At 37.6% G+C, this 10,921-nt stretch overlaps 1 protein-coding gene across 1 annotated transcript in view; it reads left to right on the top strand.

The window, feature by feature from the left end:
* Window positions 1-2,648: 2,648 nt before the first annotated feature.
* Window positions 2,649-10,921, top strand: part of LOC307171184 (NACHT, LRR and PYD domains-containing protein 3-like) — a 62,050-nt gene continuing 53,777 nt past the window's right edge. The window contains exon 1 of the mRNA XM_079892665.1: window positions 2,649-2,787. The gene's annotated coding sequence lies outside the window, so the exon portion shown is untranslated. The remainder of the gene's footprint in view (window positions 2,788-10,921) is intronic.

The raw sequence follows: 10,921 nt of genomic DNA, 5'->3' as shown, positions 1-10,921 counted from the left end.
ACGTTACTGAAGCTCATCACGTGACTTCACGAGCTCATCCAGCGGCTTTTATTAGTCAGAGGTTGTTATTCATTTATGCTATTTTCATTTATATTTTGTATGTATTAACATTTGTATTGTGTCTTACCTGTATGTAAAAATGTTGTGGTTTTTTTTTGCGAAATAAAATGAGAAGTTTGTATTCCTCTAGAGGGCGCTGTGCGGTTCATTAAGCTCAAATCTGCATTCAAACCCGTACAAATATCTCGACGTCTTTCTTTTTCTCTTTTTTTTTTTTTGTCTTTGTTTTATGTATAATCTTTGAATGTTTTATTATTATTATTTTTTAAATCTCTACATAAGTCCGTATTCACAAACGACTGTGGTTAGTGTGTCCGAGTAGCCGCCAGTATCACGTGACCAGTGACCACTCTGCGCCTCATCATCAGTCTGGACAGTTTGACACTGAAACACACTTTATCTTATAAACCCGTTTCTTCTTCTTGGTAAGTTTGTGAGTGAACATTCTCCAGTCTGTAATTTATTCCTGTGATCAAAGCATCATTACTCCAGTCTTCAGTGTCACATGATCCTTCAGAATCATTCTGAGATCATTTTTTATTATTATCACCAATGTTGAAAACTGCTTTTGCTGATTAATATATATATATATAGGCTATGTCATTTATCCCGACTGCCATCACCATTGTTAACAACACCTTGTCAAATTTAACTTATGTTCTTTGGTGGTTATGTTCATTGTTGTTGTTTCTTTGTTGTTGTTGATTGTTATGCTGTTACTGCTGGCTGCAATCTAAATTGCCCCTCTGGGATAATAAAGTTACCTTGAACCTTGATATATATATATTATTGTTTTTGTTTTTTTTGCAGTTTTGACACTGCCATTCAAAAGTTTGGGTTAAGTGAGAAATAAATATAAAAGAAAGACAAAAAAGAAAGAAATTAATATTTTAATTCAGCAAAGGCTAAATACATGCTGGAAATAAATGCATTAAATAAATTGTTGTAATATGCAAATTACACATGCGTAGCATACCATAGCCTATTGTTTAGGCTACATGATAGGCCTATATGTCAGATTCTTAGTATGGGTTTTACATATAAAAATGAAATGTAAAATGTGTTTTTTTATATAAATATTAAAATATATATAAATGTAATTTATGAAAAATATGGTGTGCACATGTATTTTGAATATACATACATATATATACGGTATGTCACTTATTGTCAGGTGAGGTATAGATGTCAGGAGGACTCAAGTATTCAGAGGTTAATGGACTATTTATTAGACTTTATTTAACACAAACAAAAACTCCCTGTTCCTCACAAACAGAAACACAGTCGGATTATAGCAACACATTACAGCAAGTCTCAGCAACTCCTTCAGGAAACATCCTCAACAAACCAGCAGAGCCACTTCTAGACATCTGGAGGCAAAATGTATGTTGGAGTTAGATGAATGCTTTGACTTGTGTTTCATTTTTGGTGACCTAGTTTTCCCCGGTTTGTCTAATTAGCCATATATGTTTGAACCAAATTATTTTTTTGTGATAGCACACAATTACACACATTACTGGAGACATTGTTTTTCCTGGCGCATCCTTTCACAGTTCTCCCTCACAGACACTCTCAGCACTGAATTTACTATATTGACAAGATATTTACTGTAATGACAAGATTAAAACTTGTAAAAATAAATCATGTCCTCATCCACATCCGTTTTCTGAGCAGTTTCCAGAGGCTTCTACAAGTCAAGTCACATTTATTTATAGCGCTTTTTACAATACAGATTGTTTCAAAGCAGCTTTACAGAGATAACTGGAAAATGCAACAAACTTCTACACATTGATTCATAAATCGAATCAAGTGTGACCAACCAACACTAGAAAATAATGCTTCCCCACCAAGTTTTCGAAATACTCCCCAAGTCACGCAAACCTTGAACCGGCATGAAAGGCTCTCCAAACTCTGTCCAGCAGGAGGCGCTAATGCACCAAAGCTGGTTTACCAAACACCAGTAAACCATAGAACAACAACACAGGTGTAATCTCGTTTATAGCCTATAATGTCCCAGAACGCTGCTTTTGATGTTAAATAATAAAAGTCTTCAGATGAAAAAAGCAGACAATGACGCAGAATCTCTTTTACTACAGACTGAACTATTATAGGCCTACTGAAGATTGAATCGTACCACGTGACACACATCAGTCATATGGATCGCACAGGTGAGTCTCAACAGCGATCTCAAACTGAAAGTGTTTAAAGACTTCTGGATTCTGTTCCTGTAGGACAAGAGCGTCTGAACTACTGCAAGTAAGCTTTAATACTTCCACCATTACTGTAATCTGGGGAATATGAGCGGATTTCATACGAAAGTTTCACATGAGTTAGTGTGATGATTATGTTAAAGTATAACATTTATATAAAATTATACCTGTTGCAAAACAAGAACAAACGACCAAAAGAAGCCAGGAATTACTAAAACAAACCATTTTATGCACATCAATTTTGTAGAAATGAACAATGCTTTTTCTAAAAATGTTTTTTTCTTTTCTTTTCTAGTTTTAGGATGTCGTTTTGTATTAATGCGCAATCGAAAATGTTTTTTGGACAATCCAGTCTTTCCAGTTAGTGGGTGTCTGAGATCTTTGGTGACACTGGGTGGAGCTTACATGAATATTCATGATTTTCCTGTTTCATGTTAAAGCTCCACTGAAAATATTAGCGCGCGCTCCTCGGCTTACACAAACAGTTTCCAGTCACGTTATTTCAGCGTCGAACTAAGTTAAGCATTTTTATTTATTTTATACTGTTCATGTATTCTCAATAGTTTGTACATCTGAGTGAATATGATTTATGATTGATTACAGCCACTGATTTGCCAGGGGTTTATCGTTAGGATAGGCTTGGAGTAAATGAGCCAACATCAGCCATGTTTGTCTGTTTTAATTATATAGGCTACTATATAATAATAATAAAGTTAGTAGCATAATAAAGTTTCAGTTGTAATTATTTTGTCATGAATGCATGTAAACATTTTTACGCAAAACACACTGTGCTGAGCTCCATATGGTTAGAAACATGTTGAGATGGTGAAATTACCATACACAAAAGAAATATATTTGAAATATATTTTCAGAATATATTTTGAAATATATTTTACATTACATGTTATAAATGTAAATATATTTCACACTTAACATCATATATTTTTGTTATATTTCAGAATATATTTCAAAATGATAAATATAAGTGAACAACAATGCACATATATTTCAATGTATTTGGAATATATGCCACATATATTTTTGACACTTTAAAATATATTTCAATTTATTTATTATTTTTTTTCTGCATGGGTAGCACACTGCAGTACTTTCACAACGTTTCAGTCCTACTCTACAAGCTTACCACAACAATTATAATGTTAAAGGAATTACAAGTGGCTAAAATGATCAACACATTATTGCACATTTAGCCTTCTGTCATTATAGGGTCATTCTATGGAAATGTCCATTGTTCTGTCCCTGTAGCCTTTACAGAAATATTACACTTAAAAACACTTTAGGGTTACAATTTCTTTACATTTTAAAATAAAACAATATGTTATTTGAACAATTTGAACATCAATGTGGCAATATTTGATTTTTATTAATTATGTAGAATTCCAAGCACCACAGAAGTGCTCGTCCCCACAGCCATGTACAGAGGGAAAATGCTTTATTTTGAGGACAATAACAGGTTTTTACACCATTTAAAATACAATAATTTATACATAACTATCAAATATATTATGTAAATGATATATATAAAAAAGCAGAATAAATATTATAAAATGTATAATGAAAGCAGTGGTCCCCTGGAGTTGTGTCAGTTAGCAGAAATCTTCTCATTTATCTCATGATTTCATATGAAGCTTTTAGTTGAACTCACTGGTATGACTTACTTTATTGTTATGTAATTGTAAAAAAAAAACTAGAATACAAATGGATTAAACTAATTAATTTAGACCATGATTGACAACATGTGGTTTGATACCTTGCAGCAGCCATTTTGTCAAATGAAAATTGTCACTGGTTTACTGTCGCTGGTGTCACCTTTCTTATGGGTAACACCAGTAACACCAGTGACTCCCATTTATAGATAAAGTTCAAAGCTATTCATTTATATTATATGCCAAATGTAAAAATTTAGTCTCATCTACTCAGGGCCGTAGCTAGAGGATTCGGGGGCCCCTGAAAAAATATTCATGTGGGCCCCTACCACCAATATCATATACTGTAAATAGATGAGCATGGAGGCCCAAATATCAGAAGATGGTGATGTTGTTTTGATTGTGATGTTGATGTTGATTTTAAAAGTTAAATGTTTATATAAAAATTACAACTAATAAAAACTGAGAAAAAGCAAGAAATTGTTGAATAATAATAAAACCAATTTAAAAAAAGTAAAATAAATGCAAAATAATGTTTTTTTCCCCATCAGTCTGTTATAATTCATAAATCAAAAAGTAAACATTTAGAAATGGACAAGAATGCAGTCAAATTTAAAAAATAAAATCATTTATTGTCTTATTTTTTAATAAAGATAATATGGAACTGGAAATATTATTAAATAAATCTATGTATTCATCCAAGTGCAATGTGTTGTATTCATGTTTTCTTGATGTAATACTTCATCAGCCGGCAGGTCAGCTGCATAATGCAATGCGTCCTGACTCGTGTACATTTTTTAACTCTTATGTTAAAGGACAAGTTCGGTATTTTACACTTAAAGCCCTGTTTACAGATCGTTTCTGATGAAATAGAACAGTTAAAGGAGAACTCCGGTCAATTTTAACATTGAGCTAATTTTTTTGTACATTTGGAGTGCTGTCAATACAGAGAACAACGACAAAAATCGGTGTTGCCTACACCGAGTTATTCTATTTTTAAAATTTGCACCCTGTTGACTTCAATGGGGCAAGTACTAAACCTGCTTTTAGCCTCTTAACATCCTTGATGTGTCATTACAAGTGCACAGAAAATGTGAGTGATTCCTTCTGAGTGAACACGAGTGAGTCTGACTGCAGTAGATGTGAAAGAAATGTATAAAAATGATGTTATTTAAGCCAGCGCAAATACCTTTATTTTCTTCCTGTTTTCGGGTGAAGTCCAAAGTAGTCGATTACCGAGTTCACGCGCATAGGTTTAGTACCTATAATCACGCACGTGAACTCGGCAATCGACTACTTTGGACTTCACCCGAAAACAGGAAGAAAATACAGGTATTTGCGCTGGCTTAAATAACATCATTTTTATACATATCTTTCACATCTACTGCAGTCAGATCCACTCGTGTTCACTCAGAAGGAATCACTCACATTTTCTGTGCACTTGTAATGACACATCAAGGATGTTAAGAGGCTAAAAGCAGGTTTAGTACTTGCCCCATTGAAGTCAACAGGGTGCAAATTTTAAAAATAGAATAACTCGGTGTAGGCAACACCGATTTTTGTCGTTGTTCTCTGTATTGACAGCACTCCAAATGTACAAAAAAATTAGCTCAATGTTAAAATTGACCGGAGTTCTCCTTTAAGATTAAAATTTGGACCCGAGAATTTTAGGTTTCTTTCGCTTCTCCCCCCCACCTACACAATGGTTGCATATGTGCACTGGAACAATCCTTCATAAAACGCATTAAACTTTCGTTTACAAAGACGTGAAACTCACCGAGTGGTCAGGGGTGTCCACTGATATGCTCACACAAAAATCGCTGCAAAAGATGCTTTCCAACAGGTTTTATCGTAGTTTTTGTCTCCTCCATTGACTTGTATTGGATGTGCTGTGAGGTACGGTATTACTCCGCGCGGAAACTGAAATGGGGTTGTTTTCTTCTTCTTCTTCTTCTTCTTCTTCTTCTTGTTTTTTTTTTTACGGCGGATCGCAAACAATGAAATGCCAGTGGTTTGCTTGCAAAGGTGCATTATCGCCACCAACTGGGCTGGAGTGTCTATTATTCAAGCTCTCAACGGAAGAATGTTCGGGTGTAAGGCGTTTGGAAAAATATGTCCACAGTTTTACAACGAATGGTAAAACACCTGTTGGAAAGCATCTTTTGCAGCGATTTTTGTGTGAGCATATCAGTGAACACCCCTGACCACTCGGTGAGTTTCACGTCTTTGTAAACGAAAGGTTAATGCGTTTTAGAAAGGATTGTTCCAGTGCACCTATACACCCATTCTGTAGGTGGGGGGGAAAGCGAAAGAAACCTAAGCAGGGCTTTAAGTGTAAAATACCGAACTTGTCCTTTAAAAAGAGAAATTTTGACCACATAATCATTCGGTCGGTTGTGGTGCGCAGCGATAATGAGGAGTGACAGTACCGGGCCGGCAGGCGCCGCTTTAGTCGACGGTAGTTTTCTTATTCCCAGCGAAATAACAATGCAACCTGTCTTTAAGAACGTCTTTATCGACTGGGATACAACAACTCTCCTGGCCTCCCTCTCCTTCTGTTCATGGCGTTTCTGGTACCCTGATTTATGTTTTCTTTTCCACGAAATTTTCAGTCAGTCAGTCTCCTGCTCTTCCACCAAGTTCATCGTTAACTTCAGGCACTGCCGCCTCAACTGTGATTGGTTCAGTTCACGAGCTGGGGTGGGACTTACAATTTCATTGGGTCCATCTGATGTTTGTCACAAGCGGGTAATCCATCGACCGGAAGTTGAAGCCGGCCGCGTGCCGCCATCTTGTAGCAGAACTTCACTTGCGTTAGCATTCCAGTGACTCCCATTCATTTTGGCGTCACTTTGACAGCGAATAACTTTACATCTGAGGCGTTTAAAGACTCCATTTGTCCATTATTTATTTCTAAAGAAACACGACAATGTATAAAGGGCTCCATTACCTTCTATGTTACATTATGACCCCGTAGAAGCAGTTTTTGTAAAAATAGGCTAACGATTGCGTCATAACCACGCGACTCTCTGTCGCACAGTAGAGAGATTACCGTACAGACAGGAGGAGAAGCTCGCGGGCAATCGGGGGGACGTCAAGGGCGTTACATTTTAAAATAAATACTATACAAAATAATTCATCAGAATCCTGCTCACTCACTCCAAAGAACTCTTTGCTCAAGCTCGCCGTCTCTGCAAGATTAACGTTGGTAGTTTGCATGCACAGCTACTAGAAGATTTACATCTGTCAGACAGGTTGCTCACGTCATCAAGCTTAGTTTGATTCGGTTTGAGTCTGCGCGTCAGGAGCGGAAGTGCTAAAAAAACGCTAAAAATGGCCTTCACTTGTCTCAATTGAGTTCCAATGAGATGGCTCTGTCCACTTCTTATATTGTCTATGGTTTGTCACTGACTGAATAACTTTAGATCGGACTAAACCATTTTTAGGGAGGTAAGAGAAGCAGATATTTGGAAAAAATATTTAACCAAATTGCATGTTTTTGTGGTTTTCATTTAAATCTCAGGCATGCAACTAATATAAATATTATAATTATTCATACAACAGGGGCCTATATAGTATAACTGCTGGTTTTTGTGGGGCCCCCTGGGCACTGGGCAGTGGGGGCCCCTATAATTGTCACCACCTTTCACCCCACTAGCGACGGCCCTGCATCTACTTAATTATAGTTGAAGAATAATGATATTTGGTCTTATACATGTCATTGGTGATTCATTGTGTCACTGGTGTTACTGTTTTATTTTCTGTCACATTAAATACAATGTCACATGTGACCGTAATAATTTTACATCCATTTAATTCTGCTACACTCACAGTTAAGATTAAAGGATTGCATCATTACTTGATTTTAACTGGTTTTCAAATATCTTCATTGTTATAGCAAATAGATGGCTGCGCAAACGAACTAACCTCATTCAAGCACACTTTTAAAAAACCTGATTAAAATAAATAAAACATAATCTCCTTATTTGTTGCATTATTATTATTTTCTGTAACTCTGACATGTGCTGAAAAAAAGACATAATATTTCATAAAAACCTTTAATATTGCCAAAGAAGTAACGTAACACCAGTGACAAAAAATGGTACATGCGGTCTTTAAATAAATGCACAAAAAATATAAAAAATCATTAAGCTGTCATTAATGCACATTCATAAAGTCAAGGGGAATTTAAAAATGTGGTGTAAGTTAAAATTTTAGAAAAATAAATAAATTTGAAAACATCTTGCCATACCAAAAGTGGACGTACGTACAGCACTGCCTAATGATGCGGAAATGAACAAAAACAAATTAAAGGGTTAGTTCACCCAAAAATGAAAGTTCTGTCAGTAATCACTCTCTCTCATGTTGTTTAACCCCGTAAGACTTTCGTTCATCTTTGGCGCATGCGTCGTGGCTCTCGAGAACTTTGAGAGTCTCGAGAGTTTTGGGTGAACTAACCCTTTAAAGCGAACAATTAATTCCTTGCACCTAACATGCCTGACATCGTACTTGCGAGTTCACACATCTCTTTAACATTAAATTTGGTGATCTCCGACTGGCAGAGTCGAACATCATTAGTGCCGACATGAATAATGATCTTAGAGAATTTACGATTAGCATTAGCCAGCACTTTTAAATTTGCTTTGATGTAGGCGCTCTGGCTCCCGGCAAACATGTGACTATGGTGGTTGGTGTCTCTATTTTCACGTGTGATCGCCAATAACTAGGGCACAATCAACAGAACTCTCAGTGGGTGTTTCACTGAGCGGGTAGAATCTATTTAATGTTGTAATCGGAACAGAAGAGCGGTGTTTTGTCCCGCGACTACAGCGTCTCACCGTCACCCATTTGCCCTTCTACGCGGCTTTTGCCTAATCTACAACTGTTTACTTTTTCATAGCAGTTTATAATGTTTTTAATAGTAGCCTATATTTTGTGTGCAGTCGTCATCGAATGACAGGCATACACTTCAGTTAAAGGCACAATATGTAAGATTTTTGGATTAAAATTTCCCAAAACCACCAAACAGTGTTGTATATTTTGTTGATTACATTGTCCCAATTGTTTCCAGCAATGTTTAAATCCACAGAAGTCAGATATTTTAACCAGTGTAATGGCCCGTGTCATTGAGTCGTCTGTCAATGACGTCATATCCTCGTTACCCTCGTTTTCCGCTTTTACTTCCATAGAAACACCAAAGCCACTTTAATATATGATGTGCTTTATTAGAGAGGTGAACAGCTGTTTGGATACCTTTATTGATAGAGAAAAACGAATCATTGTTATACTGTATATTATATAACATTATAACATAACACCCTCACGCTTCATTGGCGAGGCGTATGCGGCAGAGAGCCAGGCTGGTGGTGCTTTACACTCAATAGCTGTGTTGCAAGCTTACCAGGCTGACCTGCTAGGAGACTTGGATCAGGGGAAAGGATTGTCTTCTGAAGTGGTTGCTGAGTTATTCCGCACCACAGACCCTGCGCTCGCGCTATCAAACAAACAGCCGCTGCTGTTGGCCGTTCAAGAGCAGCGATGGTGCTTACGGAGAGGCATCTGTGGATGAACCTGGCTGACATCAGGGAGAAAGAGAAAAACCTTCTCCTTGATGCTCCGGTCTTGCTCCAGAACTTTACAGCACATCCGACAGTGGTCGGGAAGTTTAGAGAAGGGAGCATTCAGAAAATTTTAACAAAAGTGGCATTTCTGGAGGTTATAACCTTGAATAATCTAGGCTCCCAGAATTATGCTTAAGTTCCCCTAAGGGAGATTAGGTTAATTGAAACTAGGTCGGTCAGTTTGCAGATATCCCTCCGTTTCACGTTCCTGTATATTGGGTCGTGAGCAGGGTTTGCTCCCCTTCGGTAGGGTATAACTTTTCATAATCAGAATATGAGCTGGCTCTCCCCTGATATCCTTGGGATGGCAGTATGGCGAATGAGTGTTAGGCAGTATCGAACATATCACATATCTCAAAACGAAGCTGTGTTAGGTCCATCAGTTAACCCTCCGCTTGGTTTGTCCCCCTCCTCAGCTAAAGTTGGGTTTTTAAGTAGGGAGGTCACTCCCCTTAATAGACGCTCCTTAGACTGAATGCAAAATACAAAGATGATGACAGGGAACCAGACGGATAGGGAACCAGGGTTACATCCATAACTTGAGACTATTCTGGCTGGGTTCAACTGAACATACAGTATATTTAAAGTTCCTTTTAAATTGCTTTTGGTGCAATAAACAATCATAAGTAGTTTATTTTTCTTACAAGACACATTACAGAAACAAAGTATTTTTAAAAATCCTTTAAATGCATGTTGTTTAAATCTGATCAAATGTCATTACAAATCGAAGTGAATAATTCTGAAGTAGCAAAAAAAAACAATAAAAAAAAAAAAACCTATGAATCATGAATCGAATTGAAGTCTGACCAACACTGCATATTAATGCTGGCCCACCAAGTTTACAAAATGACAGCTCAGGCACGTGTAACCCCTCTCACCCGGGTCCTTCACACCCCGCTCCGTGCGGGTCTCGAACCCGGGTCTCCGGCATGAGAGTCAGGCGCTCTAACAAGGAGGCTAAAGACTGCAGCCTCTAGCATCTGTCGCTAGAGCGCCTATTGAGATCAGAGGAGTGAGGTTTACTTGCACAGCAACTACTAGCTGGCCTCCGTTACACTCACCCCCCTAAACCTCACTCCCATCCGGGTCACGGCACCAATGTAACCCCTCTCACCCGGGTCCTTCACACCCCGCTCCGTGCGGGTCTCGAACCCGGGTCTCCGGCATGAGAGTCAGGCGTTCTAACAAGGAGGCTAAAGACTGCAGCCTCTAGCATCTGTCGCTAGAGCGCCTATTGAGATCAGAGGAGTGAGGTTTACTTGCACAGCAACTACTAGCTGGCCTCCATTACACACGCAATCCTAGACACAGACCTGTTGTGGATATTCCAAATGTTTTTGTATTTTGGTTTGTCAAAAAAAAA

The sequence above is a fragment of the Squalius cephalus genome (genome assembly GCF_949319135.1).
Source record: "Squalius cephalus genome assembly, chromosome: 14".
Lineage (NCBI taxonomy): Eukaryota > Metazoa > Chordata > Actinopteri > Cypriniformes > Leuciscidae > Squalius > Squalius cephalus.
Note: the sequence above shows the minus strand (reverse complement) of the source record. Positions and strands in the feature narration are given on the sequence as shown.